Genomic DNA, 6582 nt, shown 5'->3' with positions numbered 1-6582 from the left:
GTAACTTGCATAAGGTAAATTGAAAGTCAACCATTTCTAGATTGTGTCTGAAAATCTCATGACAGCCAACAACTCAGAATCAAAAATATCTATTTTTCTCCTGCAAATGTCTCCTTCACTGTGTGTGTGTGTGTGTCTAAGGGACGTTTTCTGGTCTGAAATTAAGATTTGCTTGCTCCTCCTTTCTGTCTACTGATGATTATCAAAGATTTAATCTTTGGTTTCTCTGGGCTTCAAAGGTGGAGCTGGGGGAGATTCTTTTATAATTATTATTTATTTATTTACTTGTTTATTTATTTTTGGTCGCTTATTATTTACTTATTGATGGTTGCACTGGGTCTTCATTGCTGCGTGGGGGCTTTCTCTAGTTGCAGCAAGTGTGGGCTACTCTTCATTGAGGTACATTGGCTTCTCATTGCAGTGGCTTCTCTTGTTGTGGAGTGAACTTCAATAGTTGGAACACGCGGCTGCTAGCAGTTGTGGCGTGCGGGCTTTAGTTGCTCCATGGCACGTGAAATCTTCCCAGATCAGGGATCGAACCCATGCCCCCTGCACTGGCAGGCAGATTTTAGGCACTGTACCACCAGGGGAGTCCTGAGGTTCTTTTATTATCATAAGGATGCAAACAGACCAAAAAGGCCCCTTGTTTCCCTTAGGAAATGTATTGTTAAGAACAATCTCACGCTCTCCGTGGATCCATCAGGAATAAATAAGCCTTCAGGCACAGAAGTGCATGCACAACACCAGATGAGAGCAGACAGGAGTCCCTGAACAGCAGAAAAGAATATGTGCTGCTGCTGCTGCTAAGTTACCTCAGTCGTGGCCGACTCTGTGCGACCCCATAGATGGCAGCCCACCAGGCTCCCCCATCCCTGGGATTCTCCAGGCAAGAACACTGGAGTGGGTTGCCATTTCCTGCTCCACTGCATGAAAGTGGAAAGTGAAAGTGAAGTCGCTCAGTCGTGTCCAACTCTTCACGACCCCATGGACTGCAGCCTACCAGGCTCCTCCGTCCATGGGATTCTCCAGGCAAGAGTACTGGAGTGGGGTGCCATCGCCTTCTCCGAAAGAATATATAGACCCACGCAAAACTCGGTAGTACAAAGGAACTAGGGGGGAAAAGGGACTGTTAGTAGGATTGGACCTGCCCTTGTAGAGTTGGGGAACTGAAGCAGGGGTCCGATCCCCACACTGGGGCAATTGCCTGAGTCAGAGGAGAAACATTTAAGGCCGAGAGAGGAAGCTGATCTGTGGCAGCCTAAATAGAATGAGAATCTGACAGTCCTTGCCACAGCCATACATACCCTAGATGGCAAGGTGGCTGGGAGCTGGAGTTTAGGGATTGTGGAGCAATCCCAGGGCGAGGGCTGCTGTCGACTGGGGAGAGACGGATGGAGGGGGTGTGAGAGAGGAGACTGTGGTGGGAAATGCCTGTGGAGGAAAGCCTGGCAGCCATGGAAGCAAGGCGATACTGCTGAGTCATGCGTAGGGGGTGGAGTCATCACCATAGCCTCTCTCCCCCCAAGTGCAGCATTGGCAGCTGAACAATAGAGGGGCTGGCCCATCAAATGCCTGATGCCCTGATCTACAGAGTAGGACCCCAGGGGGTAGGGGTGGCCCCTCTATGTGCCTGATGCGCCCAACAACAGAGAAGGACCCCAGGCAAGGAAGCCCTCAAAGTGCCTCAACGGGCAGAGCTATAGAGAAAGACTGGGCAAAGAGCCCCTCCTATCACCAGCTACAAGAGGCTCAAAAAAAGACTCTGATAGGGCCCTAACTCCTGCGATGGAGGCAGTCCGTGTCCCTGCATGCTTGGCGCTGCCAGGGCCCCCGCAAGCCAAGCAGCTGCGCTACCTTCACGCTCAACTCTCACTGGGGCAGAGCTGCGACAGGCAAAAAAAAGTCTTTCACATAGGGTCGCTTCAGTAGTGTCCGACTCGTTGCGACTTTGTTGACTGTGGCCTGCCAGGCTTCTCTCAGGGAGGGGGTCCTCCAGGCAAGAATGCTGGAGCGTATTGGCCAGTACTGGTTGCCATGCCCTTCTAGAGCACTGTGTTTCCTGCTGCCCTAGCCGCCAACTCCCCTGAGTCCCTGGTGCTGCCAGAACCCCTGTGCCTCAGGCAGCTGCACCACCTCCACACCTGGCCCTCACAGGGGCAAAATCAAGTCCTCCAGGGCAGCCTCAGGAGCAAACCCCAGTGGACGATCCATATCCAGAGGTGGAAATAAAAGCACAGTTGAAACCCAGGGGCAGTGTGACTGCCCTCCCACCAGCTGTACAGCTGCAGATTAAATCCACATGATCAACTAGGCAGACTGTCCATCTGTGGAATATATAAAAGGTCATTGAGAGCTCCCACAAAAGAAAACACAGTAGTTCTGATAGCTGTGGACATTAGAGGCAAGAACACAAAGGAGTAGGAGCAGATTAGAATCTGAGCAGCCCCCACAGCAGGTCCAGAGATGAGCACAGTGTTAGAGGGGATCCTAAGGAGGTGAAGTGGACTGCAGTGACTCAAGAAAAACATTTATTGTTCTTATGTTTTGATGTGTTCTATGGATTCTTTTTTTCTTTTTTTTCTCAGTCACATTTTTTATTGTTGTTATAAACCTCTGCCTCTATATCGGGCTTTTGCTGTTCTGGGGAGATTTTTTTTCCTCTTTTTTTTTAAAATTTTAATTTTTAAACCTATTATTATTTTTTCTACATTTATTCCTTTGTTTGCTTTTCCTACTGTTCTTTATCCCTTGCAGTTAATCTTTAATATACATAAATCTTCTTTATCTATTTCTGTTTTAACTTTTCATATCTATTCTTTTCTTCCTTTAGTCTCAACATATTTGTTAGTTTTATTTTAATTGCTTTATACCCCAATTGGCACCTTCCTTTAGTTTTGTTTTCCAGTTTGTGCTTTAGTTAGTTTCATTCTGGTAGACATAATTTTTGGTTCCCTTTGTTTGCCAGGTCAGTTTGCTTATGGGTGTATATGTATATATTCAGTCACACTTTTTATTGTTGTTATAAACCCCTGCCTCTACTTTGGGCCTTTGCAGTTCTGTGGAGTTTTCCTTTTTTTCTTTTTCTCTTTCTTCTTCCATTTTTTTTCTTTTCTCTATTTTATAATTTTAATTTTTAATTTTCTTAAACCTATTATATTTTTCTACATTTATTCCTTTGTTTGCCTTACCAATTGTTCTTTTCCCCTTGCAGTTTATCTTCAATGTATATAAATCTTCTTTATCTACCTCTTTAAATTTGCATATTCTTTCTTTCTTTTCTTTCTTTCCTTTCCTCTCAATATGTGTTAGTTTTATTTTCATTGCTTAATTCTCCAATGGCAACCCACTCTAGTACTCTTGCCTGGAAAATGCCATGCACGGAGGAGCCTGGTAGGCTATAGTCCATGGGGTTGCGAAGGGTCAGACACGACTGAGTGCCTTCACTTTCACTTTTCACTTTCATGCATTGGAGAAGGAAATGCCAACCCACTACAGTATTCTTGCCTGGAGAATCCCAAGGATGGAGGAGCCTGGTGGGCTGCCGTCTATGAGGTCACACAGAGTCGGACATGACTGAAGCGACTTAGCAGCAGCAGCATTCCCTAATAGACACCTTGCTTTAGTTTTGTTTTCCAGTTTGTGCTTTAGTTAGTTTTGTTCTGGTAGGTATAATTTTAGGTTTCTTTTGTTTGCCAGGTCGAACTATTGTATTGTTTTTGTTGAACTGTTTTGATTTTGCTTATGGGTGTATATAAATATATGTATATTCAGTCACACTTTTTATTGTTGTTATAAACCTCTGCATCTATGTTGGGCTTTTGCAGTTCTGTGGAGTTTTCCTTTTTTTCTTCTTCCATTTTAAAAAAATCTTTTCTCTTTTTTATAATTTTAACTTTTAATTTTTTTAAACCTATTATATTTTTTCTGCATTTATTCCTTTATTTGCCTTTCCTACTGTTTTTTTCCCTTTGCAGTTAATCTTTAATGTATATAAATTTTCATCTACCTCCAACTTTGCATAGCTATTCTTTCTTTCTTTTCTTTCAACATATTTGTTAGTTTTGTTTTCATTGCTTTATTCCCCACTTGGCACCTTGCTTTAGTTTTGTTTTCCAGTTTGTGCTTTAGTTAGTTTTGTTCTTAACTGGTAAATATAATTTTTGAATTCTTTTGTTCTCCAGGTCAGTCTATTGTACTTTATTTTTGTTGGACTTTTTGGCTTTGCTTATGGGTGTATATGTATATGTGTATATTCCATTATTTTAATTGTTATTTGCATGATTTTGTAACTGCCATTTGTCTGGGGTTCATCTTTGGTTCCTCATTTTTGGATATTTGTTTTAATCTCACTTAATGCCATAACAAACCACTTGTGGAATCTTTGTTCCTGACCAGAGATCAAGCCCTGAGCCTTTGGAGCGGGAGCATTGATTCCAAGACCCTAGACTACCAGAGGACTAACCCAAGCGGGTATCAAATAGTGAGAACTCACACAAAGGAAACCATTGTAATACAAGACCCAGCATCACCAAACCACCAGTAGCATCTCTGTATAGGATGCCTCATCTAAACAACAAACAAAACAAAAATACAAACCCAATCATCAGCAGACAGGATTACCACCTCACTCAGCCTTGCCCATCAGAGGAAAAACAAACAAAAACTCAGCACAAATCTCACTCTATAAGAAGCTTACACAAACCACTGAACCAACCTTAGGAACCAACCATAAGGAAGAAAGAATTCAACCTTGAAGCCTGGGAAAAGGAGACCTTAAATACAATAAGTTAAAAAAAGTGAAAAGGCAGAGAAATACTACACAAATAAAGGAACAAACTAGAAACACAGAAGTCCAGATAAATGAAGAAGAAATAGGCAAACTACCTGAAAAAGAATTCAGAATAATGATAGTAAAGATGACCAAAAACCTTGAAAGCAAAATGGGGAAAATGCAAGAATCAATTAACAAAGACCTAGAAGAATTAAAGAATAAACCTGCAGAGACAAACAATACAATTACTGAAATTTAAAATACTCTAGAAGGAATCAGTAGCAGAATATCTGAAGCAGAAGAACAAATCAGTGAGCTAGAAGATAAAATGGTGGAAATAACTTCTGAAGAGCAGAATAAGGTAAAAAGAATGAAAAGAGCTAAGGACAGTCCCAGAGACCTCTGGGACAATATCAAATGCACCAAGATTGCAATAATAGGGGTCCCAGAAGAAGAGAAAAAGAAAGGGTATGAGAAAATTTTTGAAGAGATTATAGTTGAAAATTTCCCCAACATGGAAAAGGAAATAGCCTATCAAGTCGAAGGGACACGAAGAGTCCCATACAGGATAAACCCAAGGAGAAACACACCAAGACACATACTAATCAAACTAACAAAGACTAAACAGAAAGAATATTAAAAGCAACAAAGGAGAAGCAACAAGTAACACACGGGAGACCCCATATGCTTAACAGTTGATCTTTCAGCAGAAACTCTGCAGGCCAGAAGGGAATGGCAGGATATATTTAAAGTACTGAAAGGGAAAAATCTACAACCAAGATTATTGTACCCAGCAAGGAGCTCATTCAAAACTGATGGAGATATCAAGCAAAAGTTAAGAGAATTCAGTACCACCAAACCAGCTTTACAACAAATGTTAAACAGACTTATATAGTCAAGAAATACAAGAAAAGAAAAAAGATTTCAAAATCAACCCCAAACAATTAAGAAAATGGCAATAGGAACACATAAATCAATAATTACTTTAAATGTAAATGGATTAAATGCTCCAACCAAAAGACATAGGCTGGCTGAATGGATATAGAAACAAGACCCATATATATGCTGTCTACATGAAACCCACTTTAGACCTCAAGACACATATAAACTGAAAGTGAGAGGATGGAAAAATATATTCCATGCAAATGGGAAGCAAAACAAAGCTGGAGTAGCAATCCTCATATCAGACAAATAGACCTTAAAATAAAGAAGACTACAAAGAAGGACACTACATAATGATCAAGGGGTCAATCCAAGAGGAAGACATAACAATTGTAAATATCTATGCATCCAACATAGGAGCACCTCCATACATAAGACAAACACTAACAGACATAAAAGGAGAAATTGACAGTAACACAATAATAGTAGGAGATTTTAACACCCCACTCACACCAATGGACAGATCATCAAAACAGAAAATTAATAAGGAAACACAAGTCTTAAATGATACATTAGATGAGACGGATCTCATTGATATCTTCAGGACATTCCATCCAAATGCAGAAGAATACACCTTCTTCTCAAGTGCACTTGGAACATTTTCCAGGATAGACTACATCATGGGTCACAAATCAAACCTCAGTAAATTTAAGAAAATTGAAATTGTATCCAGCATCTTCTCTAACCACAATGCTATGAAACCAGATATCAATTACAAGAAAAAAACTGTAAGAAACAAACACATGGAGATTAAACAACATGTTTCTAAATAAACAACAGGTTGCTGAAGAAGTCAAAAGGGAAAACAAAAAATTCCTAGAAACAAATGACAGTGAAAACACAACTCAAAACATATGGGATGCAGCAAA

The 6582-nt window shown here is 40.8% G+C and overlaps 1 long non-coding RNA gene across 1 annotated transcript; it reads right to left on the bottom strand.

The window, feature by feature from the left end:
• Window positions 1-2580: 2580 nt before the first annotated feature.
• On the bottom strand, window positions 2581-3848 carry LOC120883140. Its single transcript, XR_005725696.1, has 2 exons — window positions 3798-3848; window positions 2581-2611 (listed from the first exon to the last, which is right to left on the bottom strand). It is a non-coding gene; the product is annotated as an uncharacterized LOC120883140 (long non-coding RNA).
• Between the last annotated feature and the right edge of the window lie 2734 nt (window positions 3849-6582).

The sequence above is a fragment of the Oryx dammah genome, unplaced genomic scaffold (assembly GCF_014754425.2).
Source record: "Oryx dammah isolate SB20612 unplaced genomic scaffold, SCBI_Odam_1.1 HiC_scaffold_24, whole genome shotgun sequence".
In the NCBI taxonomy this organism is placed as follows: Eukaryota; Metazoa; Chordata; class Mammalia; order Artiodactyla; family Bovidae; genus Oryx; species Oryx dammah.
This window is presented reverse-complemented; position numbering and strand designations above follow the sequence as displayed.